The sequence below is a fragment of the Protopterus annectens genome, chromosome 4.part1 (assembly GCF_019279795.1).
Source record: "Protopterus annectens isolate FY-2018-M chromosome 4.part1, PAN1.0, whole genome shotgun sequence".
Taxonomy (NCBI): Eukaryota; Metazoa; Chordata; order Ceratodontiformes; family Protopteridae; genus Protopterus; species Protopterus annectens.
In genome coordinates this window covers 100,022,344-100,049,303 of record NC_056734.1, presented here as the reverse complement: position 1 = coordinate 100,049,303, position 26,960 = coordinate 100,022,344, and the positions used below count along the sequence as shown (strand labels likewise).

The window sequence follows — 26,960 nt, the reverse complement described above, 5'->3', positions numbered from 1 at the left end:
CTGGATGGATAGATTCATAACGCGCATAGGCTTCCCATGCTCTGGAACAAGATCCCAGTTCATGTTAGGCAGAGCCCCTCACTGACTCTCTTTCTTCAAGAGAAATCTTGATGAGTGGATGGGAGATCATAAGTTTACCCCAGGGGTCACATCTGTGTCACTACTAGACAGGGGCACAGTAAACTAATTCTGTTATATAAGGGGACCTTCACTGTGTCACTACTAGACAGAGGCACAGTATTCTAAATCTATTTTGTGCATTTTTGTACCATTTCATGGGGTGGCGAAAGCCACATCACTATGGCTAGGCTTACAAATGCCCCAGGGCAGATAGCCTAGTACTAAACTATGAAACTATGTTCCAACACCAAACCCAAAAGTTTTAGTAAAAATTTGTGTTCTTCGTTATCATGATAGTCCGAAACATGAAACCAGTGTTATATGGCGGCTATTCCTCCTTGATGAGGAATACTCGTGTATAAAGCCTGTACATCTAGTGTGCCCATATAAGCATGAGTAGGAATATAAAGATCATTCATTAGCTGTAAAAACTGGTTCGTATCCTTAATCCTAGCCAACACATAAGTTAATAATAGTTTCAGTTTTAACTCCAGATATGATAGAAGTTCTATCAAAGACCCTCTGCCAGCTACAATGGGTCGTCCTGGTATGGGGGAAATAGACTTATGGATCTTAGGAACTAAGTAAACATATTGTGGAGAAGGATCATCTACTGTCATCAATCAAATGTCGTTGAATTTCTATTTCATATGCCTCTAATATGTGTGTGTATAATATATATGTATAATATAAAATGTGTTTGTATGTAGGTTTATTTTTAAAATGAAGAATGAAGGTTCGGTGAACACGGGAATGCCTAATGGCAATTGTCTGATTCCCATATTGGCAACCTTCAGTTCTCTGACTGTCTGTTGCAGCGATTGCCATTGTACATTCGCTCACATGTGTGTGGTGTTACAAATAGAGATCGTGGTACAGTCCGGATTGGGAAATTCATCTGTTTCCTCACTGTAGTATGATCTCCGAGTTGGAATATATAGTTTGCAGGGGGTGTGAGCGGAGCAAGTGGGCTTGTCCCCTGCAAAAACATGAATTCTATCTTTGTGCAGTACTGAACTGCGTTTTGTTCATACTGCTGGAAAGCAAGCAGGTGAGTTGTGGCAGTATTTTCTGGCTGACATCGAAAACTGCCGAATTCGACATTTTTGGTATTTTGATTCGGCAAGGTCAGCTAATTAATATGCAGCTATGCAGCACATCGAACATTTAAACTACATTTTTGACCAGTTTTCTATGTGATGTTCTATGTTTTGATAGTAAACTGTGTGTGTGTGTGTGTGTGTGTGTGTGTGTGTGTGTGTGTGTGTGTGTGTGTGTGTGTGTGTATATATATATATATATATATATATATATATATATATATACGCACTTGGATAAAATGTATAAAAAACAAAAAAAAAAGTCATCACCAGGCTGACTATCATAAAACCCTTCTTTAATAAAAAGTGCGCATCTTTGACAGTATCCCTGGCTGTGTTCTACATGAACTACAGAGTGAGCTGGCACCTCACCTGTGTGCCCTGTTCAATCACAACCTCACCTCGCGCTTTGGCCCCACTGAATGGCACACTGCTACAGTCATCCCTCTCCACCAAGGCGGAGCGACTACAGACCACAGGAACTATCGCCCCATTAGCCTGACGAGTCTGATATGTAAAGCTATGGGACGCATCATCATGGACCTAATAAACAAGGATGTAGGGAATCTTCAAACACTGGATCCTATACAGTTTGGTTTTGTGAAGGGTAGATCATGCCTGCTCAACTTGGTTGCCTTCTTTGAATCAGTCACCAGAGCTGTGGATGAAGGTAAGTTGGTTCATACAGCCTACCTTGATCTGCCCAAGGCCTTTGATACCATTCCCCACTCAGGAATCCTAGAAAAACTTACTAAGCTAGGCATCAACCCCTATAATCACTATGTGGGTTGCAAACTGGCTCACAGAGCCCGAAGTGTGAAAGTAGCTAACTCCAAGTCAGACTGACGACCAGTCACGAGTGGAGTCCCACAAGGTTCGGTCCTGTTTGGTATCCACTTCCCTGAAGTCCAGGCCAGCATGAAAGGATTCTGGCTAAAGTTCACAGATGATTGCAAGTTGGGAGCTATTATTAACTCCCCAAGTGATGCTGACATTCTACCGAAAGGCCTCAGTGAAACCAACGACTGGTGTCAGAACCATGGCCTTAAGCTCAGTGCCGAAAAATGTGTCTTCATCCGCTTTGGGAAAAACCCGGTTCCCTTGAATTACTACATTGATGGCAGCCCACTGAACACAGAAGGCGTTATAAGAGATCTGGGAACACAGGTTGACAGCAACCTCTCTTTTGACCACCACATTGCCACTTTGGTCAGAAAGTCTTTCTATGTGGCACATCTCCTTACTAAGGGTTTTGCATCCAGGAAGAAAGAGGTCATTGTCTCCCTCTACTCTTCCGTCATGAGGCCAGTCATCGAGTACAACGCCCCATTTGGCATCTACCTCACTAGACACCTGCAACAACTGGGGAGGCCGCAGAAGTACCTCACAAAGTGGAGCCTAGGCCTTAAGCACTTGTCCTATATGGACAGACTCACAAAACTCCCAACTATTCTCTGTCTCATATCGCCTACTTAGATGAGATCTCTGCTTGACTTACAAAGTCATGTCTGACCCAGCTCTGTTAGAAATGCTACATCTAAAGAAATCACAATCCCTCTGCACCACATGCTCCAGAGACCTCAACCTCACTAGCACAATCAACAGAACATGCTGGGGGGACAGGTTCATAACCCAGAGACTGCCCTTGCTATGGAATAGACTTCCCATACATGTCAAGCAGATCACCTCAGTGGCCCTCTTCAAGAGAAATCTTGATGAGTGGATAGGAAATAGAAAATTCACCCCGGGGGATCACTCCAGTGGCTCTACTTGACAGCGGCACTAGGAACTAAGGTTGGGTGGCACAATGCCAGGGTAATCCTATGGGCTAGGCTTGTAAAGGCTCCAGGGCCATTAGCGTAGTACACACCTATGAACCTATGAAAAATAAAAACTTAAAATGGCAGGATAAGCTGGTTAAACACTTCCTCAGATCTGCCATTAGAAGGTAAAATAAAACATTTATAGTTGAAACTAACAAATCAAAGTTGTTCCTTTCAGACACTGCCTCCACATGAATCTACACCTCTTCAGTGTGGATAGGTTCACACTCAGTTCCAAATGTCCAATAAGATTGTGATTTCTGTTATCCAGCTGATTGCCTTTTAGTTGACCAGTCAGTGTCTTCCAGATGAATCTACACCTCTTCAGTGCAGCTAGGTCCACATTAACGTCATTATCAAATGAAATTGTAGTTCTGTTATCCAACTATTCACACAGTGTTGTAGCAGCATTTACTTTCATTAGAATTAAAGTCATGAGTAGAAATAATAAAAGTACAAAATATATAAATGAATAAAAATAAATAGCTCAAACATTTTAAAATGTCCGCAGTATATATTCCGTTCTTCTTTCAGAGTATCTTTAATCCTGAATGGATCTAAGGAGTATGTATATTCATAAAGCGAATCAAGTATTTCCATTCAGGCATTGCTTATATTATATCCAGTCATAGCTTTCTGCATAATTTACACCCCTTAACAGCAGGTTTGATAGTTAAATTAGTGTTTAGACCAGGTGTCCGGTATGCCTGTAGTTTGCTATTCATCTCCTTTCATGCTGCTCAGTTTGTATTGTAAAATTATCACCCCAAGCATTTTCTTTAACTTCTTGCAAGACCATAAAGAAATGAATGTCCTGAATTTTCAGAAATATGTTTACATAATGGATTCTTCATATATCCTAGCCGAATGTCACTAATATGATTGGAGATGGTTCCTTTAACTGTCAGTTTTACCCAAGTAAAAACATTGACGAGAGATGCATGTTGCTATATGGATTTTATATATATATATATATATATATATATATATATATATATATATATATATATATAAAATCACGTGACATGTCTTGCAGTCTGCATACTCATGACATCTGTAGTGTCTGTCAGAAACTGGATGTATAAATTCATTTTCCATTGAAATATATTTACAATTTGAACAAGACCTGCATGGAAACATGCCATCCCTGTCTGAGTAAACCTTGTCCATGACATTGTTTGTATATCAAAGCAACTGCTTGAGATTCTTATTTCTCTTGAAACTAAATGAAGGTTCACTGCCAGCAATATCTTTGATGGTTGGATCAAGTAGCAATATCTTCCAGTTATTCCTAAAGACGTTGCAGATAAGCGTAGTGTCACTGGTATAGGTGAGAGTAAGTCTGTTTCTCTGAGTGGGGGCCATAATCAGCTTAGTGGTGTGCTTCCTCTCTATTATTTCATGAGGCCAAAATATTTCTCTTGTGTTTAAAGTATGGTCTTGCTTTAGTTTTCTGTACCACATTTATATTGACCATCTCTTTCTCCTGTCATTTTGTAACCACTGTCTTGAAAATCCAGGCTGAAATTGCAATTGCTCATTGCCTTAAAAGTCTTGATCAGCAGTGCAGAGTCTGGAGGATCTATAGATCTGGTTCTTTATAACAGAAGAAACAAAGTGTGGATGCATGCTCTGTCTGTGCAAAATATTTTTTTTTCTTAGTCTTTCCTGTAAAGTCCAGTACACATTTCACTTTTCTCATCCATAAAGAGTTTCACATCTAAGTAGTTAATGTCAAAGGCAGAATAGTGCATGGAAAATCTTAAAAAAAATCTGTGGTCATTTCTAAATATGATGCAAAGTCCTTTAGCATAGTAGGAGTGTCTCCCCATATATATATATATATATATATATATATATATATATATATATATATATATTATAACTTAACAGCTGATCGAAATGGATTGTTGTCATTCAGTACCATGGATGTCTCCCAGTCAGCTAATACCAGATTGGCGTAGCTGGTGCCACAGGTGTGCCCATAGCTACACAACCATCTCTGCCAATAAATGTCCTTGTCAGAAATGCATTATTATGTAGAATAAGATGTAGTAAAACACGTTCAAGTTAAATTATGATGGAATCAAAATCACTGTTACATTCTAAAAATCATTTAATTGAAGTGCCACCCTAGTCATTAAACAGTGAAAAGACTGGACGTCTAAAACGATTATTAAATTTTCTCTAGTGTCCATCAAATTCCCAAAATCTGAGAGCATACCCAAAAAGTTTCAGTCTCTTTGATAATGGTAGGAGTCTGTCCAACAATTTTCTTCAGCTGATATTCAACATATATCAACAAGGGTTCTGTTGCCATCTGTTCTCTGATATGATGGGACGTTTCGGAGGATTATTTTGATCCTTGTGTATCTTAGGGAGACCACTGATAATTGGCATGGTGGGGTGTTCTATACTAAAAAAAAAATCAAAAATGTCTTTCTTTTTGCTATTTAGTCGCAGAAGCTCAAACAGCTTTGTATGAATTCTGTGAACCATTTTTGTAACCTGTTAATAGCAGTGTACGTTGCTTCAGCTTTTAGCACGTGTAATATTCTGTCATTTTATAGCCTTGTTTGTTTAATAAAACAATCCCACCACCTTTCTCTGCTGGTCTGATAATTATATTTCTGTCATCATTTAATGTCTGTAAAGCCAGTTTCTCTTCTTAGGTTATAAAAATGATGTTTAGCCTTATGTACATATTGAGATATTTGTTATTCACAAGTCTGGATGAATGTCTCTAAAGCCGCAGTATTCTGTGGACTTATACATACTTGGTTTCAGTAAAATATTTGGAATCGACGAGTTGTCTGTGCCATATATAGATTTTAACATCACATTATATCCAAATAATTTTAAGTTCAAAATAACTTCACTTAGAGCAGACAGGGCAGTTGCTGATGGGGCAGCTGGTATGCAACTAAGTCCTTTATTCAGTAGTTCACGCTGTGGTAATGTTCAATGCAAACTGGATGAATTATGAATTAAACACCAAATCCCATCTCTGAACTCTCTTGCTCCGCCCTTGTTGTTCTTTCCAATTCAGTGAAAGACATTTCCTTCTTTTACTTTGTGACCTCATCTTTTCTGTGTGCTTTTTGTTTGGAATTTGCAAAGGAAGCTTCAGAAAAACCAGTGGAGGGATGCTGGATTCTTTGGCTCTAGCCCTCAAATTGTGAGTATCAGTAGTGTGTAAAGGTTGCATATTGAGGTAGCATTAGAGCCCATATTATCCATAACAGAACTGGAGTTTAACTCAATGTTACAATTCAGATCCGTCATATCTTCTTGGATATTGTTAGTGTCATCTTTTTCTCTAATCTCTTTACCTGATGTAGCAAGCTTCTTGGATCTCGTCCATGTAAAAATATGACCATTTTTAAAATCTTCAGAGTCCTGCATTAATTTGTTAGATTTTACCAATTCCAGTTTAGTGTTGTAAGAAGATACATTCATATACATCTCCTCAAGTTTCTTGATTTATATATATATGGTATCTGCATATTTAGTTTCCAGCTCACGCTGTAGCTTCTCAGTGTTCTTAATTCATATTCTTTTGGTTCAAAGTATTCAATGAGAAGACTCATGTAATTAAAGCTAAGCTCGATGTTGAGAGCCTGTCATTTTTTAAGCAGCTCTGGGTGCGTCTCACCATATGTAGGCATCAAAAGCATGCGTGAACCTCTGGGTATAATTTTGTAATGTAGGCAAGCATCTAACTGCATACGTTGCCACTGGTGCCACTTCAATTTAAAATATAAATTTTCAAGTTCTCTCACTTTTGAGGTAAAAGTTCTTTGTATCAAAAGTATGTTCATCAGTTGCAGGTTGTAATTCGGTGAAGTTAAGCCTCAGTAAAGGATTGCCATTAATTTTCAGCAACTTCCTAGTATGACTAGAGTCCACAGTTAATTATTTCCTGGAACGATAATCCAATTCCATCTCAGTCATGCTGCTTCCACAGCCTTCAGCCATGTACAGACGCTCCAGTCCAGAGAACAGATAAAGAATCCACAACTGTACTTTCAGCAGTCAAAGGTATGCACTTGGATAAACTGTATAAAAAACAAAAAGCCAAAACCACTTGGATAAACTGTATAAAAAGCCAAAACCAAGGTGATCACCAGGCTATCCTAAAACTCATCTTTAATAAAAAGTGAAAAACTTAAAATGGCAGGATAAGAGCTTTTGGGTTAAATCCTTCTTCAGATCTGCCATTAGAAGGTAAAATGAAGCATTTATAGTTGAAACTAACAAATCAAGGGTTCTTTTGCTAATCCGTTTCCTGATATGATGGGGACAAGTCAGAGGATTATTTAGATCCTTGTGTATCTTGGGGAGACCACTGATAAGTAATTGGTATGTTGGTATGGTGTTCTGCTACAACACTATATGAATAGTTGGAAAACAGAACTACAATTTTGTTGGATTTTTGACTTTAATGTGGACCTATTCACATTGAAGAGGTGTAGATTCATCCGGAAGACACTGATTGGTCAACTAACAGGCAGTGTGTGTAAGGAGCTATTTGATTTGTTATGTCTGCTATAACATTATGCAATCAGCTGGATAACAGAATTGCAGTCTTACTGGATATTTGATTTGAGTGTGAACCTATCCACACTGAGGAGGTGTAGATTTGTGTGGAAGACACTGATTGGAAAACTAAGAGACAGTTTCTGAAAGGAGCAACTTTAGTTTGTTAACTTTCAACTGTAAATGCTTAATTTTACCTTTTGATAGCAGATCTGAAGAAGGGTTTAACCTGAAAGCACTTATCTTGCCATTTTAAGTTTTTATTTTTCACTTTTTATTAAAGAAGTGTTTTATGATAGTCATCCTGGTTGTTACCTTGTTTTTTTCTTTTTGTTTTTTTGTGTGTGTGTGTGTGTGTGTGTGTGTGTGTGTGTGTGTGTGTGTATAATATATATATATTATATGTATGTATGTATAATTTGTGTGTGTATATATTTATGTATAAGTTGTGTATGTGCGAGTGTGTGTGTGTTGTGTGTATTCCTCATTTGTCTTACTATAAATATCTCTGAATGTATTTGATTTATTTTTCCTCTGAATTATTGGAAACTGTCATCTGTGCTAAAGCAGAAACTTTGATTATAGTGTGCTGGCCAGAAATATTCTTCCTAGTTAGAGCTTTTTCTTTACCTTTTCTGGCTGATTTTTTCCCTTACTTCCAATTTTTTTTTCTGGTATCTTGGCAGTGCATTTGGCAGCCAGTAACTTCAGTTTACCCAGATAACCTATTGCTCAGTATGTAGACAACTGTATCTATCAGTATAAAGCTTATTTGGGTGTGAGAAGTGCTTTTTATAGCATAAGGCAGTAACATGCATCTACCCTAAGCTATTAAGGCCAGCTACTTTATCCTTTTACCTCTGCTCATAGGATCATAGGAAGTTACTAGGCTAATGGCCTTGGGGCCCTTACAAGCCTTGCCAAGAGTTTATCCCCAAAAAGAAACCTCCGTCAGCACCTGTCGCCCCTGTCAGTGAGGGACACAGGTGGAAGCCCTGGGGCAAATTTGTGGTATCCCATCCACTCATCAAGGTTGCGCTTCAAGAGGGTCAGCAAGGTGCTCTGTTGGACATGTATGGGAAGTCTATTCCAGAGATGGGGCAGCCTCTGGGAGACAAACATGTCTCACCAGCAGGTTTTGTTGTTCACATATTGGATTCAGGCCTTTTGAGCAGGTAATGCGTGAGGGGTTAGACTTACAGATATGGAGCATCTCTAGTAGGGCAGGGTCCGAGATTGCCTTGTAGATGAGACACAGATCGCCTATGAGCAGTCTGTACAGTACCGAATAGAGTGATCTGAGCTTGTCTGCATAAGCAGGTGTTGGAGGCCATGGATTCTCTTTGTGAGATATTTCAGTGGCCTTTCCATTTGGTGCAGATGTTTGGAGAGGTACGTATCAAACGGGGTGTTATACTCAATTATTGGTCTAATGAGGGAGGTGTATGAAGAGGTAATGACCTCCTTTTTTCTGAATGCAATCCCTTTACTTATGGGACGAACCAAGTAAAAAGCTTTTCTGACCACTGCCGCTACATGATGGTCGAATGTGAGGTTGTTATCAACCTGAGTGCTCAGGTCTCTCAACATAGTTTGTGTGCTTAGGGGGTTGCTGTCGATGTGGTAATCAGTAGGGGAAACGTTTTTGCTGAATGGTATGATGATATTGTTTTTGTGTTTAGCTTGAGGCCATGACTTTGGCACCAGTCATTAGTTGCTGCGAGACACACTTGCCGTATGTTAACATCATTTGGGGATACAATAACAGCACCCAACTTACAGTTGTCCGTAGACTTGGTCAGCCACAGGCCTTTTGTCTTTGTCTGGACCTCTGAGAAGTAGATGCCAAACAGTAGGGGTTCCAGGACAGATCCCTGGGGAGCTCCACTAGTGACAGGTCTGCTATTGGAGGTGCCTATTTTGACTTTGAGGGTCTAGTCGGTGAGCCAGTTGGCCACCCACCTGTTGAGACAGGGATTTATGCTAAGTTGTGTTAGCTTTTCAATGATATCCGAGTGGGGGATTGTGTCAAAGGCCTTGGCCAAGCCAAGGTAAGCTGTATGCACTGACTTTCCCTCATCCAGGGCCTTGGTGACAGTCTCAAAGAAGTCAACCAAGTTCAACAGGCAAGATCTGCCCTTCACGAATCTGAACTGGGTGGAGTCAAGTGCTTGGAGATTGCCTATGTCCTTGTTTATGGGATCATAATAATGCGCTCCATGACTTTACATATCAGACTTGGCACATAATTCCAGTATCCCACATGCACTCTATTTCCTTCTTAGAATGTAAACATGTTTTTCATCATCCCTCTAAACTCCCTCTCTGTGCATGGTCTCAGTTGTGATGTAAACATTATGGGCCAAATTCCCATAGACTTGCTTTTAGTGTAAGCTACTCACTCCATTGTAAGCCTGCCTCTGTAGCTTTTTGGAAAGGGATGGATGCTAGAAGTATCCCAGAAGCAGAAACTTGATCTTCTGTGTACACTTTTAGAAAGCACTATAAACTAGACTCCTTCTCCAGGTGTAAGACAGACTTTGCTAAGGCCCTTCTCCAGCAGCTCCTGGATCCTCATCCTTCATCTTCCCACTGTAAGCTATGGTAATCTAGCCAAATAGCTAATGCTACTGCATCAGTGATAAAATGAAGAACATAATACAGTTGTGTAAGTAAACTTATTATAGCAGTAAATGTTTGAATCATCACTCCCTCCGTCCACCCCCCCCCCCTTATTATTTTGGTATGTTTTTATTCCAGGGTGTGGAGTTTTTATTTTCCCAGTGTCCATCCTCAGGGCTTTAGCCTCCCTCTCTTTGACATGAATGCCTGAAGGGCTTTGTGCCAAAGCATGTATTTTGTTCAGCTCAGCTCAAGCTGACTAATGGTTTTGGTTTTTGAAACATACCCTGAAAGCTTTGAAAGCTGGCCGGCTGTTATATCCTACTAAGGCTACTGCAGCAGTGGTCATATGAACATGTACTGGTATGTTAAATTTACTTACACAACTGTACTTTTTAATAGCATTTCCTGCATGTGAGTGTGTATATTTTCATATTTATATATGTGTATGTATATATTTGCGTATATGTATGTGTGTGTGTGTGTGTGTGTGTGTGTGTGTGTGTGTGTGTGTGTGTGTGTGTGGTGTATTTTCGTAGGTATATATTTGTGTGTATGTATGTATGTATGTATGTGTGTATATATATATATATATATATATATATATATATTCATATAAAAGTGTGTATGTATATATATGTATGTATATGTGTGTGTGTGTATATGTATATATATATATATATATATATATATATATATATATATATATATATATATATATAAAAATATGGATACACTAGACAATCTCGACGTACTGAAATGTCGAATTTCAGTACGTCGAGACCAAATGGTGGAAAGTGCAGTTAATAGACACTGCACTATGCCGAATGCGCAAGTGTCGAATCCGCCGCTGTCGTGGTGTCACTTTCGTTACGTGTGGTACGGTTTGTGGATTTATCTGGGGTTTCAGGTAATTCTGTGTTTGATATTGGGTAGGGATTTTAGTCTGTGTGAGTGTGTGCGGTGGTGTTTGACCTTGGAGTTAGAATATGTAAGTAGGGGGTAGGGGACACAGCCCCCACATGGTGGGTGCAGGGGGGCTTGCCCTCTGCTTATAGGTAGGTTAGGTGTGTTTGTGTGTGTGTTATGTTTGTTTAGTTAGGTAGGTGTATGTGTGTGTGATTATGTCGTGGTTTGTGTGTGTGCGTGAATGGTCGCGGTTGTGCTATTTGTAATTATGGGTTTTCGTGTATGTGGGTTTTCGACTATTCAGTCTCGAAATACTGAAATTTGACATTTCAGTATTTTGAGATTGTATAGTGAATCTGTGTGTGTGTGTGTGTGTGTGTGTGTGTGTGTGTGTGTGTGTGTGTGTGTGTGTGTGTGTATATATATATATATATATATATATATATATATATATATATATATATAGATATATAAAATGTGTGTGTACATGTGTGAAAGCATAACAGTTGTAGGTCTAGACTTATAGCACTACATTTTATTTTTTATACTGTGACTACTGATATGCATTTGTCTTCAGTATTTATGTATCATTGTTTTTTTCCTCTGGTTTGGGTCCTAGTTGAAAAGGGATTAATTTTACCAGTCCATTTGTCGTATTATTAAAAAAAAATAATCATGTTGAGAATTACTGTTAAAGAACTTGAAAAAAAAACACTCTGCTTTTTACCAGCTTACATAGGGAAGGGTACATCTGCACTCTTGAGTTACCCTCTGCATATAGGTGCTGATACGTTCAGACTCCACCGAGTTGTAAAATGTGGCATTCTTGCTAGGTGTTACCCATATGGTATGACTGAACTGCCTCCTTCTGCCAGGATGTGCAAGCCATCAATGGCCGCTCACATTCCTCTTCCTCTTCTCCTACAGGCACTCAAACCACTAATCGAACTTTGATCACCTTTGCTAAAGTGGGGATTCAATTCTCAGTGCCTCAGAGTTGGCTTAATTTTATTTTCTTTGAATATTTAAAGTAGATTGCACTGAGGAAACGTGTGGCTTTCATCTTGAAATTTTCTGACTATCTTGATCCTCATCTGAATTTGTTGGGGGCAGTTTGCGGGATCTACCCCAACATCTCCTCCTGAAGCTTGTGTTTTGCTTAGTACAAATTGATGGCCAACTTGGAATGAAGCAAAATCCCTTGTAGCTTGTATTGATTGACGCTTATTTAGTAGTTGCTGCAGATTAGTAAATGCAGAGTACAGCACATATATTAAATAAAACATGGCCAAGTCATGAGCTTTTTAATTCAGTATTTGTTCACCTTACCCAGCTACCCACAGATGCTTATACCTATTTGTTCTCCATGTGCAGGGATAGATTTACCATTGTGAGGCCATCATCCAGGTTTCATTGACCGAACCTCTTTCTGCTTTTTGAAAAAATATGTTAAACCATTATTGAAGTACGTGTATTCTCATATTCAAGATACAACTGATTTTCTGAATATAGTGGATGAGATGCAAATTGAACAGGGATGACTATTATGTACCCTTGATGTTTCGGCCCTTTATACGAACATCCCACATTGGGCTGGCCTTATGGCATTGGAGGTTTGGTTAAATAGGGCAGATTTGTTTTCTCCAGGTTTCAACACATTTTTATTGTGTTTAACTGAGCATGTCCTTACCAAAAATGTTGGAAACCAGTGTTATTTACAACTTAAAGGAACTGCCATAGGGGTCTCATTTGTGCCACTATATGCCGATCTGTTCATTGGGTACATGGAAGAACAACTTTTATGATGATTCTCATAATCTGTTTTTGGGTTCTATGGATATCTGGCGTAGATATCTAGACAACTGCTGGTTAGTATGGAGGTTGGACCCCGTTTATTTGCAGGAGATTGTGGTTTACTTAAATGAGAGTAAATGGGGGATTCATTTTACCATAAATTATTATTCAAAAACGATAACTTTTTTGGATGTATTAGTTACGGTCATGCACAGTGGTACGTTACAAAGTTCTATATTTAGGAAGTATCCGAAATGTAACACTTTATTACATGCTACCAGTTGTCACCCCTGACATATAATTAATAATATCCCCAAATCTCATTTTTTGAGGCTTGGGAGGATATGTTCATCTTCCTCAGACCTTATAAATCATGAACATGATCTGGTTCAGAGATTTTGTGATGAGGATATTTTTTAAATGTTGTCAGTCAAGATACATCAGCAAATCAGGTGTCTAGGTCTTTGTTCTAATATCAGGTTAGAAATAAAAAGGGTAAAAGTGTTGATGTGTTTAACTTTTTACATGTACCAAACCCCCTTATTCCTATCATTCAAGGCCTTCCCTAAATACACAAGGCACCTTTTAAACCTCCCTTTAGACCCGTAGTGGTTATGAGAAATTGGATTACAGAGATTTTTTCTGTTTGTAGTGAAAAACACTTGTGGCCATTGGTAGACAAGAACATTTATATATTGACCGACTCTATGCATTTCCTACAAGATCTTTATGTATTTTTTGATACTCAGTCTGTACACTGTCACTTTTATTTACTAAAATTCTTAACCTTTATGGACTGGAAGCATTGAATAACTATTTGCTACGTTTTAGTAAATATGACAAGATATTTATTGATTTGTTACGTTTGTTTATGGAGATTGTTTTGGAGAATAATGGCTTTTTATTTGATGGTAGCTATTACTTACAAAATGATGGCTTGGCTATGGGCACATCTAGTGCCAATAGCTACGCCAACATTGTAATGATTTGGTGGGAGGATGAGGTCATTATTAAGTATGATAAGTTTAAGTCAAATGTATTATTTAATCAACATTTTGTTGACTATTTTTAATATGGAATGGGAGTGAAGATGAGCTACACGAGTTCTTTTTATATGTGAATAATTGTCTTCCTTTTTCGAAGTTTACTATTTGTAAATGTTATAACATGATAAACTTTTTTGACATAAACATCACTAGAGACAGGAATGGGAACGTCAGTACAGGTGTTTATAGGAAATCATGTTCTAGGAATACATACCTACATAGACGAGCATGTATCGAGGCCATGTTTTTCAGAATGTGGTAACAGGCCAGGGCAGGAGGGTATCCCGACTCTATGCTGATGATAAAGACTTTGACCGAGAACTGTTGAAATTAGGTAATATGTTTAGAGATAGGGGTTACAAAGATAATGATGTGTCATCAGAGTTAAATAAGGTCAGGAACATGAGGGGGGGGGGGGTCCAGCAGAACCACATTTCTCTAGAAGAGATAATATATCAGTGCCTACTGAACGAACTAAAAACAATGCCCTGAGGATGTCACTTCATTTTATCAGTAACTACAAGGGAATAACAGAAATTGTTAATAGGTGTTGGGAAGTGTTAGTGGTTGAACCCACGATTAGGAGTTTGGTGGGTGAATCTCCAAAGTTCATATTCAAGAATATAAGGGGAATGTTGTGCTATCCTAGGAAGATATGTAAGGATATAAATAAGGCAAATTATTGTCCAGGCACAAAACCATGTAATCACTGCAATTACTGCTCCTTCATAAGTCCGTCTACTGAGTTCCTATATCTGGATACATGATATTTATATAAGTTCCAAGCTTCAGCTGATTGTAACACCAAGTATGTGATTTACCTGGCAGTAAGCCAGGAATGCCGAGCATTTTATATAGGGAAAACAGATAGGGAACTCAGAGCACAAATTAGAGAGCATTTCTACCACATGCGCATCTCTTCTACAAACAATGCACTGGTGAAACACGTTAGTGAGAGAGATAGTAGCCATACATTTACATTTATGGCAGTAGAAGTACTATCAGAGAGTGAATGGATGGGTGATATTAAAACACACACAGAATCTGTTGAAGCAAGATGGATTATAGGCATGTGCGCTGACAGAGGGAGTGGGTTAAATGACAGGGTTTCACTTAAACCATTCTTGAAGTTAAGAGGGCTACGTTGGTTAGTTAATTGATTAATTGTTGATTTTATGTGTTCTGATTGGTTGCTTGTTGTTTAAAAATGCTGACTGCTTCTTCATACCATAACAGAAATGACACATTGTGAAAGCACTAACCGTTGGATTTATTAAAGCTGCGTTTTAACTTTTTTGACTGCCTGATGTCTGTGAAGACTAGACCATGCCTTGGTATTCCTTTATACTTTTATGTGTACTTTGTTGGATATTTTATATAAGCCTAGCCAAAAAGGTACCCTGGCTTTCGCCACCCAAGAAAATTATTTTCCTTTGCCCCTGTCGAGCAGAGCCACAGAAGTGATCCCTGGGGTGAATTTCCTATTTCCCATCCAGTCATCAAGATCTTTCTTGAAGAGTGCTAATGAGGAGCTCTGTTTGACATAGATAGGTAGTCTTTTCCAGAGTATGGGAAGTCTCTGGGACAAGAATCTATCCCTCCAGCATGTTCTGTTTATTGTGGTGACAAGGTTTAGGTCCCTAGAGAGTGTAGCTCAGAGGGATTGGGATTTCTTTAAGTGGAGCATGTCCAACAGCTCTGGGTTTGACATAGCTTTGTATGTTAGGCAGAGATATCCTCTGAGTAGGCGATATGCGACGGAGTAAAGCTGGAGTTTTTTGAGACGGACTGTGTAGGGCATCTGTTTGATGCCAGTAATCCTCTTTGTGAGGTATTTTTGTGGCCTTTCCAGTTGTTGTAGATGTCTTGTGAGGTACATACCAAAAGGGGCGTTGTACTCTATAATGGGTCTAATGAGTGATGAGTAGAGGGGAACAATGACCTCTTTTTTTTTTTTTTTTTTTTCTGGATGAGAAACCTTTTGTGATGAGGTGAGCCATGTAGAAGGATTTCCTGACCACTTTGGCGATGTAATTATCAAAAGAGAGACTACTGTCCACCTGTGTCCCAAGGTCTCTTATCACACTTTTGGCGTTAAGTAGACTACCACTTATGTGGTAGTTCTTGGGTACAGAGTTTCTACCAAAGGGGATGACAATACACTTTTTTCATTGAGCTTCAGGCCATGGCTTTGACACCAGGCATATGTCTCAGTGAGGCCCTTTTGTAGTATGTCCACATCGTTGGGAGTTTCGATTTATGGCTCCTAGTTTGCAGTCATCTGCGAACTTTGTTAGCCAAAGACCTTCTGTGTTAGCCTGTACTTCAGAGAAGTAGATACCAAACAGGAGAGGACCCAGGACTGAACCTTGTAGTACTCCACTTGTCACTGGTCTGAAGTCAGATTTGGAGTCTGCTACTTTCACAGTGTGGGTTCTGTCCGTGAGCCAGTTGGCAAACCATCTTGTGACATAGGGATTTATACCTAGTTTAGTGAGCTTTTCCATAATTCCAGAGTGGGGGGTGGTGTCGAAAGCCTTGGCGAGATCTAGATAAGCTGTGTGAGCCATCTTACCCTAATCTATGGCTTTGGTGACTGCTTCAAAGAAGTCAGTCAGGTTTAGGAGACATGATCTGCCTTTTACAAACCCGAACTGGGTAGGGTCCAGAGTTTGGAGATTACCAATGTCTTTGTTTATGAGTTCCATGATGATACGTTCCATGACCTTGCAGACCAGGCTCATCAGGCTAATGGGGCAGTAGTTCCCAGGGTCCGTTGTGGCTCCCCCTTTGTGGAGTGGGATAACCATCACGGTGCGCCATTCAGTGGGCACAAAGCCTGAGGTGAGGCTATGATTGAACATGGTACCTAGGTAGGGAGCCAGTTCATTCTGTAGATATGTAGAACACAGCCTTGGATATCGTCAGGTCCCATGGATGCTATGTTCTTGGCTTTAGAGAGTGTGTTTTTTACCTGTGCAGCCGTGATTACAGGAACTTTGCATTCTTCCGGTATAGAGATGGGCCCTCTAGGGTGTGAGAGGGGGGTAAAGTTAGCACTGAACCTATCTGCCACAATGTTGACGATATCAGTTGGTTCTTTATATTGTGCTGTAACTTAGAGCAGATATGAGTGTTGCCATTGAGATTCTTGACATAGCTATAGAATGCTTTGTTAGTCAGTGGCAATTTTGTTTTCGTAATCAGCTTTGGAGGATTTTATGAGGGATCTCAGCTTTTTACTGAGGTTGACCAGGGAGTTCTTCCAGTCATGGGATTTTACTCTGTTGCAAAAAAAAAAAAAAAAAAGTTTCTTTCTTCTGTTGTAGAGTTTGTTTATGGCAGAGGACCAACAGATTGGCTTTCTTTTTTTGGAGGATAGCATCTTGGTTCTGATAGGGATAGCATGATCCATGCACTTGCGTAAGTGCTTATAAAGTGCATTTGTGTAGGATTCAGCAGTCGTACCTCTATTGTCCGTCTGCATGGGTGTCATGAAGTTTGCCACTTCTGTCTTAAGAAGTGTGAAGTTGGATTTGGAGAAGTTTTTTACGGTGGTTTCCTTAATTGGACGTGGGGGCAGGATGTGAATGTCGTGATTAGCTTGTGGTCGGATCTGACCAACGAGGAATTGACCTCTGGTGTGGAACACCGGTTGCCCATGTTGGTAATGACCAGGTCTAGGATATTGCTGTCCCTGGTGAGGATGTGAATAAGTTGATCTAAGGCGTTGGAATTTATGAATTCCAGAAAACGTTGTGCAAAAGAGTTGGTGCATGACTATTTTTCCCAGTTAATGGTGGGGTAGTTGAAATTGCCCATTATTAGGATATTGGGTTGTACGCTAATACTTTCCAGTGTATCAAGAAATGAGGAGTGGGAGTCCATGGGCATGGTGGGGGGTCTGTAGCAAGCTACAGTTTGGATTGCGGTCTTGCCCAAAGTTAGTTGCACTTGGATAATCTTGGATGCATTATGCTCTGCAACTAGCCTGGAGGTGTGGATATCCTTAATGAATATGGACACATTTCCACCTTTAGTGGTTCATTCCGGGTTAGGTGGCTGATAGGAGTGGTATGAATTTATAGCCTGGTAATGCAGGGGTGCTCTCTGGAGCTTTGAACCAGGTCTCTGTCACTGCACAGATGTCAATATTCTCCATTTTAAGCAGTGCCTTGAGTGAGTGCATTTTGAGGTTTAGACTTCTAGCATTGAGTAGCATTACCCTCAGATTTTGCTTGCTTGTACCTGTTACGGTGGTGAATTTGTCATTTGAATCTTGCCTAAAAAAGGCACTATAGGAGTGGCAAGCCTTAGCCAGTATCCGGAATTCCAAGGGCGACCTGTGCAGGCCATCTCTGGCAAAGCATCGTGGTCTGTCGATCATGTCTTCCCAGGCAGACAAATACTGGATCCCCTTAGAATGACACCAGAAGCTTAGCCAATTTATGAAGTCAATCATTTTGTCCTTGTACTGTGGTATCATTCTGGGTGATGGCAGGATGCTACTCAGGGCAAGGGTCATACCTGCCTGGGCTACAAGATCGGAGAGCTCCTCCATGTCTCTTTTCATGTAGTCCAGGGAGGTACGTCTCGGGTCATTCACACCAACATGGACAATGACAGTGTCATATTTGTACTTGTTGTGGAGTGACCTGAGTGCGTGCGTTACGTGGCGGATCCTGGCACCTGACAGGCAGCTGACAGTAACTTTCTCTTTGTTTAGCCTCGTGAGTGGAACATCAGTGTGCCTGACTATAGAGTCACCTATGACTGTAGAGTGTTGGGTACGTTGTTATGCCTTATGGGCTGTGGTTGAGTGGCACACTGAGTTTGTGGGCTATGTGTCATTTGGGTTGTGTTGGGGAGTGGAGTTTGCTTACATTTTTGCTTTGGAGGTCCCTGATGCTTGGGCAGGTTTTTATTGAGAGCCTCCGTGAATGTAGGTGTGTGTTTTGTGTTTCTGTGTGTGTGTGTTTTGGTGGTGTAGGTTTTGAGGGACTATGTGATGAGTGTGGTGTGGTGCAAGTGTTTTACCTTCTCCTCTTGACTGTGTAGTCCAGTCTTTGGTGAAGAGAGTTTTGCTTCCAGTTTGGCTGTATAAGTGCATCTCTCAGACTGCTGCAAGAAGATGATACCAGGTCTACGGCAATAAATAACTGGAAATTTCACTGCGTGACTAAACCTTTTGTTACTCCTGTAATTTCCAGGACAAGACGTGCTCTTCACTTTTCTTGCTACTCCAGAGTAGTTTGTGTGTAGTAATTCTTTTGTTTGTGATTAGTTTGTATTACCTTTGTGTTTCAGTGTTAATTCGGAATGAGACTGCAGTTGATCATGTTGTGATCAGTGCTCTAGCCTGGTAACCAAAATGTAAACACTAAAAAAAAATAAATAAATAAATGCTAGGCAAATGCAAAAGGCTTTGGCATGTTTGTGAAGTGCAGCCTTTCTCTTTTTCAGCGCTGCCCTGAGCTTAATCATTTTAATTTCGTATACACAGTCTGTGCTGATGGAACTTGAAATGACTGGCAGTTACACCTGTAACTAAGTGCATTTTCTTTCTTTGTGTGTCAGACTAGATAGCAGGTGAAGTCAGCAGTTTCAGTTTTTAAAAATCTCACATCATTTGAATAAGGTAGCCAGGAAAACAAGTTCAGACACGTGAAAGATGCTGTTTCTAAAAGCTGTGCAAACTTCCTTTCATTAATTCCTCTTCATTGTCAAAGAACTAAGTAAGCTAGAATGCTAATCCGGCGTGTGGAGCAGGTTTGCAAGTGAATGCCAGCAGCAGTGCATTTTTGTGTGTGTTTCTCTGTGAAGTTCCTCTCTCTTTCTTTCTTTCTTGATTATCCGTTTTAAAACTAAATCCTTAGCATGTTGTATACACAAATGACGTATTTTAATGGCTTCTTGACCAAACTGTTTGCAAATTTTTTGTATGTTGGCTGCTTACATTAAGTTCTCATTTTTCATCAGACATCTTGAAATTTCCAAAATACAGTGACAGCTTCACTCTCAGAAGGATGCAGTCTAGTTCTGAAGTTGCTTTGAACTGTAAAGCATTTAAACATTTTCAAAAAAGGCATCAGATATTGTCCACTAGACACCAGGATCTTGTTTTGGGTGCCAAACTTGGAGCAGTGCTGTACACAAGTGGAGAATAGGGTACTTTAAACTCGGGACAGTAGGATGCAAATTTTGGCAGTTGTACTGTACCCAAGTGTTATTATTTTGCAGTTTGTGAAATACAGTAGTAGTCCACATTTCGATACTTGCCCTAAGTAAACAGACTTATACTTTGCTGCTAGTCTTAAGAGTATTTTCTGAGTATGCAACAGTCTTCTAAATGATGGTGTTTAAGTTGGTGGAAAATTTGTTCACTGAAATGAACATTACAAGAAAGTTAATAGCAAAAGTTGAATTGCTTACAATGCCAAACTTTTCAATCAGAAAAGACGTTACTCTTGGTGAACTAAAGATAAAGTTCATGACTGCTGTACCATTTAGGCAAATTTAGTTTAATTAGGGGAGAGTGATGCAGTGAGGGGGCATAGCACTGCCCATTGTGGGTAAGACAGTGGTACAGGATTTTTTTTGATAAATCTCAGCCCAAGGACTGGCCCATTAAAGGACACATCTGCAGCCTCGTTACTTTTTGTGCTGCTGCCAAAACTACAGTTATAGCCCATTTTGGCATCATGTGTCTGATTTTCCTTGTGTGTTTTTTAAACCATTTAATATCTGTCCATCCTTGCCCTCCTGTCAGATACACTGATGCATTCTGCCCTAGTCTGAAAAGAGTATGTGCCACCTATGATACATGTCCGTGTATGGGATCCAGCCGTATATATAGCCTTTACCTTCTGACAGGGGCAGTGCTGTTATTGACATTTATTTGTGCACCTACCCCTTGAAGAAACAGACTGGCCACTACATGGGGCTCCCCAGGCCAGGGGTCTGCAGCCTGTGGCTCTGGAGCCGCATGTGTCTCTTCCACCCCTCTGCAGTGGCTCCCTATAGCTTTGAAAAATAATGGCCACTTTACCGCACAACACACACACACACACACACACACACACACACACACACACACACACACACACACACACACACAGTGATTGAGTGACTGAGTTTAAATATTGCTGTTATAAACTTGGTAGAATAACACGATTTCTGTTGCCATGCATTCCACACACACTGATCGAGTAATCCCCTGGTAGCAGCAGCACCTCCTAAAAGGTTTCCATTACCTCTCAAAGTCCTACCACAAGAAATCAGGAAAGAGCCATAAATAAAGGGGAACAAAGGAACACAAATAGGGACAGACTTTAAATATTGCTCTTACAAACTTGCTAGAATAACATGGTTTCTGATAACATACATTTTCCACACACAGAATGTCCTGACTTTTGCTTCATATTTTTGGTCTGTTTCTCATAAAATCGTGTTTTTTCTGGAAAATCATTGAGGACTGAGGCCAGAAAAAAATAGAAAGACATTTGAGTTTCAGACTTCATACCTTTCAGAAAATTCATGCTAATGTAAAATCTGTTATTCTATCAACTTTCTAAGCTTGTAAGAACAATACTTAAAAAGTGTCCCTATTTTTGGGCCTTTGGGCCTCATTATTTATGGCTTTGTCCAGATTTCTTGTTCTAAGAGGTCGAGAGATATGACACACACACACACACACACACACACACACACACACACACACACACACACACACACACACACACACACAGTGAGCAATCTCAACAAAGGAACAAAAATAGGGACAGATTTTAAATATTGCTCTTATAAACTTAGTTATATGTATAAAACTTTATACACTGTGTTATCTTCATTTCAGGGATCAAATAGGTTTTGTGGCTCCCGATGAATTTTATTTAGTGGCAGAGTGGCCAAAATGGCTCTTTTGATAGTGAAGGTTACAGACCCCTGCCCCAGGCCATCCCACCATTGCTAGTGATACTAGTCAGCAAGTAGTTGGTATTCGATGACCTCCTTGATTTGGCCCGTCTAGCTTTGAAGTTCATAAAAGCGATATGTAAGTGTCTGTTAGTGTACATGGTATGCTTTCTCTCTCTAGTTTTAGATGACCCTCATTTGACAAAGACATTGCGGTTGATTATCTACTCCAATGACCTCTTCAGAATTTTCCATATGTTGCTGTGGCTTGGATCATTGCTGACTACAGTTCAAAAAAGAATAATTTGTAATAGCCAGGTAAAATACTGTTGTGCAGATACATGGATCTGCTGTAGTCAATAAAGACAATGTGCTGTGTGGTTGTATTTAAGGCATGTGGAACTGGATATTCTGGCAATTTAGTGACACCATTTCTTATCTTCCTTGGACTTTTTGCAGTGGGTGGTTGTTGGGATTTTCTGTTGTATACCAACTGACCTGTACTCTTCCCTCACCAGGCCAATAACTGAATACAGTGCCCCTTTTGGTATGTACCTTTCCAAGTACCTCCAGCAATTGGAGAGACCACAAAGGTTCCTCACAAGGAAAATTCAAGGTCTTCAGCATCTGTCCTATGAGGGTTGTCTGAAATCACTGTTACTTTATTCTGTTTCATGCAGACCTCTCAGAGACTATCTGTACTGTGCATGTAAGGCAGTCTTTGACCCTGCTTTATTGGAAATGCTACCTATCCACAAGTCAAATGGTACATGGGTTACTCGCTGTAATGACCTTAACCTGGTATCTGACATTAATAGACCCTGCTGGAGGGAGAGATTTGTCTCCCAGAGGTTGCCACACCTTTGGAACAGACTCCTGCTTCATGTCAAGCAGAGCACCTCATTGGTCCTCTTCAAATGCAATCTGGACGGTTGGATGGATAAACGTAAATTCACCCCAGGGGTTCCGCCTATGTCCCACTTGGACAGGGGTGATAGGTGCTGATCGTGGAAATAAGGGTAAACTGTGGCTAGGCTTATAAGGGCCCTAAGGTCATTAGCCTTGGGTAGACTTGTAAGAGGCCTACGGTCATTAGCCTAGTAACCTCCTATGATATCCATAAGCACAGTTTTGAACTTTGTCATTCCCACTGTCATGGACACTCTGCCTTTAATATCACAACCTACACTGCTCATGCACTAATCTTGGATGTTGGCCCAGCTTTTGGACCACTCCTTTTTTGCCCACCACTTGCACAGTTTGGAATGTGATCCTTTCATCACAAGATAGTGCCTGTATTTTTTGACTAAATCCCCAAAACATGAACTTTCAAAATGTTTATACAGAAACAAGATCAGCATACAAGACTTGAAGTGTCGCTGCTGATATTACCTAGCAAAGGGAACATGTTATGGAGCACTTCAAGTGCCAGCTCTTCATCCTGGCCACCTACAGGATGCTGAGAGAGAGAGGCCCACATGAACTTTAAAATGGGAAGCTTTGGATTGTAGTTCTCTGAGAACTGCAAGAAGGGGTCCCTTTCATTATCTGGATCATTGCTAGACTGGGAAATGGTAGTGGAGTGTCAGGCCAGATATTATTCAAAACTTTTTTCCTTCTAACTTTACCTTAGAGGCAGCCTTGATAAGTCCTTCTTTATTAATAAATGGGTCAGGTTTAGTCTTGTTGCCTGGCAGCAAGGGACATAGGAAATGTAATCCAGCAGTCATCTTGGGGGACAGGACATCCCAGTATTTTCACAGTGCCTATCCGTTGATTTAGTATCTCAGAGCTGAGCATGTCTGTAGCCTTCTTACATGGAGTGAACCCCTGAAATTCCTTAGAGAGCACTGAAAGCTCAGTGGTAGAATTCTAGATTGAGAAGTCCTCGCCCCAGGCCTTCCTTAGTTTATAGGTCATTACTAAGGTAGCAACCACTATAGGGACCCTTTTAAGCTTAGCCATGCTTCCCGAATGTATCTTAACAAGTTTTGATACCCCAGGGTTATCTTAAGGGGTAAATGTAGACTTGGACATGGGTGTTCATTTACAAGGTCCATGCTTAACTGGCTACTGACAAGGAGATTACCACAGCACACATCCTTTCTTGAAAGCTTGGCCTACAGGGACATCTCCGATATTACATGTGTGCACTTTTTGACATCTGGTGGGACTGACTTGTCCTCACAGAAGCATACTCTTAGGAGGTAGAGACTAATGCCAGCTCAAGGCCCTTCACCAGCTGCTCATGATGATCAGTTATATCTGTCTGCAATTTATCTGTTATGCATTTTTCTCCTGCTGGACTGTTACCTCACATATCAAACAAGCCTACTGTAACCCTATTAGAACAATGGCTGAAGGGAAGGGTGTCCCTTTCCCATAGTTTCCTGGGAATCATTCTGTGTTGTGCAACTTATAAACCAAGGTATGGCATCTAGGTCCAAGGAAGTCATTGTTCCACTGTATTCGGCATTCATCAGACCTATCATTGAGTACAATGCCCCCTTTGGTATTTACCTAGCCAGACATATCCAACAATTGAAACATCCACAGAGGTTCCTCACTAAAAGAATACAGGGTGTAAGTAACATGTCCTATGCAGACTGCCTCAAGGCCCCATCCCTGTATTCGATCTCCTACAGGCTGTTGAGGGGAGATCTATGCCTGTCATACAAGGCATTATCAGACCTCACTCTGATGGACCACCTGCATATTCACAAAACAAACGGCACCAGAACACCCTTTCGGAAGACCTAAACTTTGCCTGTGATATAAATAGGACCTGCTGGAAAGAGAGGTATGTATCCCAGAGAGACATACCAGAGAGTACCCCATCTCTGGAACAGCCTCCCCATCTAAGTAAGCAGAGTTCCTCCCTAACCCAATTTGTGTAACCTGGACAGTTGGATGGGGAACAAGAAATTCATCCCTGGTTTGACACCTATGCCTCTAATGGACACAAACAGCCTGTAAATGGTTCATCTCCCAGGTCCCTGCTTGTAAATATTTAATGTCCCAAGCCTCTGCTTACACTTATCAAGGGTACCAGAACTTGTCAGAGATTTGGGATTTATGCTAGGCTTAAAAAAGGCCCTTGTGGTTGTTAGCCCAGTAAATACCTATAAACCTATAGGATAGCTCTTTTCTGTGAGATGAAAAAGGATAACAAAGCCCCCCCAATCTTTAGCTCTCCTATAGATTTCTCCTGCTTTGGGGACTTGTATGGACTCCTAGAGTCCACAGTGGATCAGCCAGGGATCTTCTTCTTTCTAACCATCTAGGTAAAAAAGCATGAGGAACCCTGGGTTATTTCCCCAGCTGTGGGTTTGTCCTTTTCAATGCTGTATATGAAGCATAGCATCATCCAGCTTCAGCCCTGTCTGCTTTCCACAGTGGAGAGATGTGACATCCCCTTGCCATGCATCCAGAGACAGACTTCATCTTACTAATATGGTATTGGTCTTTGAGAGCATAGCAACTTTCCACCTGATAAGGAGTCAAGTTTTATACAGTGTAGTAAAGAAGAATTTGATGTTGTCATTTTCATTCATTCCTCAACTTGTGGGTCCTCTGATCTATCCTCAGATCCGACTCCGATGGTTTTCAAAGCTTAAGCCCAAAGCTTGAGCTCCTGTTTTACCCATAACACCTCATTCCCGTAGATTACCTCAGATCTCATTTGCCGCTCTACAAGAAGCATCATGATCCAATTGCTCGAGCTCTGCTGAGAGTTTCTTGTGAAAATTTTGCAGATAAATCAGTTTATTCCTCTGTCTTACTACTTTTTTTTTTCTTTTACCTCCTATCTTTGCTTATATATTTAAACAAAAAAAAACTGGTGGCTGTTCTTGCAGGACTTTCTTTTTTTTTTCCCTTTCTCCTTTATCTGTGAGATGTCTGATAAACCCTTGGGGTTTAAAAAATGCACTTCCTGTGGGCACAAGATTCCTTTATCTGTTGCCCACAGGGAGTGCATGTATTGTCTCGGCCCATCTCATTTGGAAATCTTATTTTCCATCTGTGAGAGGTTTACCCCTCATACATTGGTCGACCACTGGAACAAACTGCTTTTAGATGCCTTTGGAACAAACTGATTTTGATGGGACTGATTCCATCCTGTGCCCCAGTGGAGGGTTTCTCTACTTGAGGCACTCAAAACCCCACCAAAAACCCCACCAAAAAGCATAAGGAACACAGGAAACGTTCCCCAAACAAGTCTGCCTCGACATCCAGTGAGCCTCCCAAAAAGACTCCCAGAGCATCGGATCCGACATCCTCGGATCTGAGTAAGTCTGCTGACTCATCTCCTCGGCCCCGAACTCCTGCTCATTCCTTGGGACGGACTCCAACTAACTTGGGATCTCCCCCTTGGGACAGACCCCCAAAACATCCTCAAGATCACCATCCACATCTTCCATCAGGTCTTCCCATAGCCTTTCCGGATCTGAGGTGGAGAGGCTTATGAGGCAATTCCTTCAGACACAGATCTAGATGGGGGTTTTACCAACTCAGTCCCGATGCAAGAGGAGGCACCTGAATTCTCCCCCAACAATTCATCACAGGAGACACCTTTTTCAAGGAAGGAGAAGAGTCCCCGAGGTCTCCACCTGAGGATGTCTCTTTTGGAGACGTTTTAGAAATCCTGCACCAAAAAGGTGGCTGGTCTATCCAAAACTGTACCCCAGAGGAAACTGTGTTATTGGAGGCTTTCGGGTTTGTCCCATCTACTTTTTGGGTGCCCCCCCACCTGCTGATGCACTTGTTGACTTAGTATCTACCAGGGCATGGAAGGAATCAGACACTGTAGAACGTATCCCCAAACATTTGACCAAAGGAATCCTGGTAGATGCCATGTTTGTTGCAGCAGCCACCAAAAAGGAGCTCGCTCAGGAAAGCTCTAGTGGCCATCCCCTTAACAGGGAGCCCAGTGTCTATCCCCTTAACAGGGAGCCTAGGGCCATGGACAGATTTGGCAAGAGAGTTTACAATTCAGCCACTTTCGTCCTACAAGCACTAAACTACCTTTTTCTTTTTACTAGGTTGCACTGGGAGTTAATAAAGGAACTCCTCTAGCTCTGTCATGGAGTTCA

General features: G+C 40.7%; 1 protein-coding gene across 1 annotated transcript in view; it reads left to right on the top strand.

The window, feature by feature from the left end:
* The window catches only part of SLC25A36 (solute carrier family 25 member 36), a 950,543-nt gene that overhangs the window by 14,754 nt on the left and 908,829 nt on the right, over positions 1-26,960 (top strand). The gene's annotated exons all lie outside the window — the stretch shown is intronic.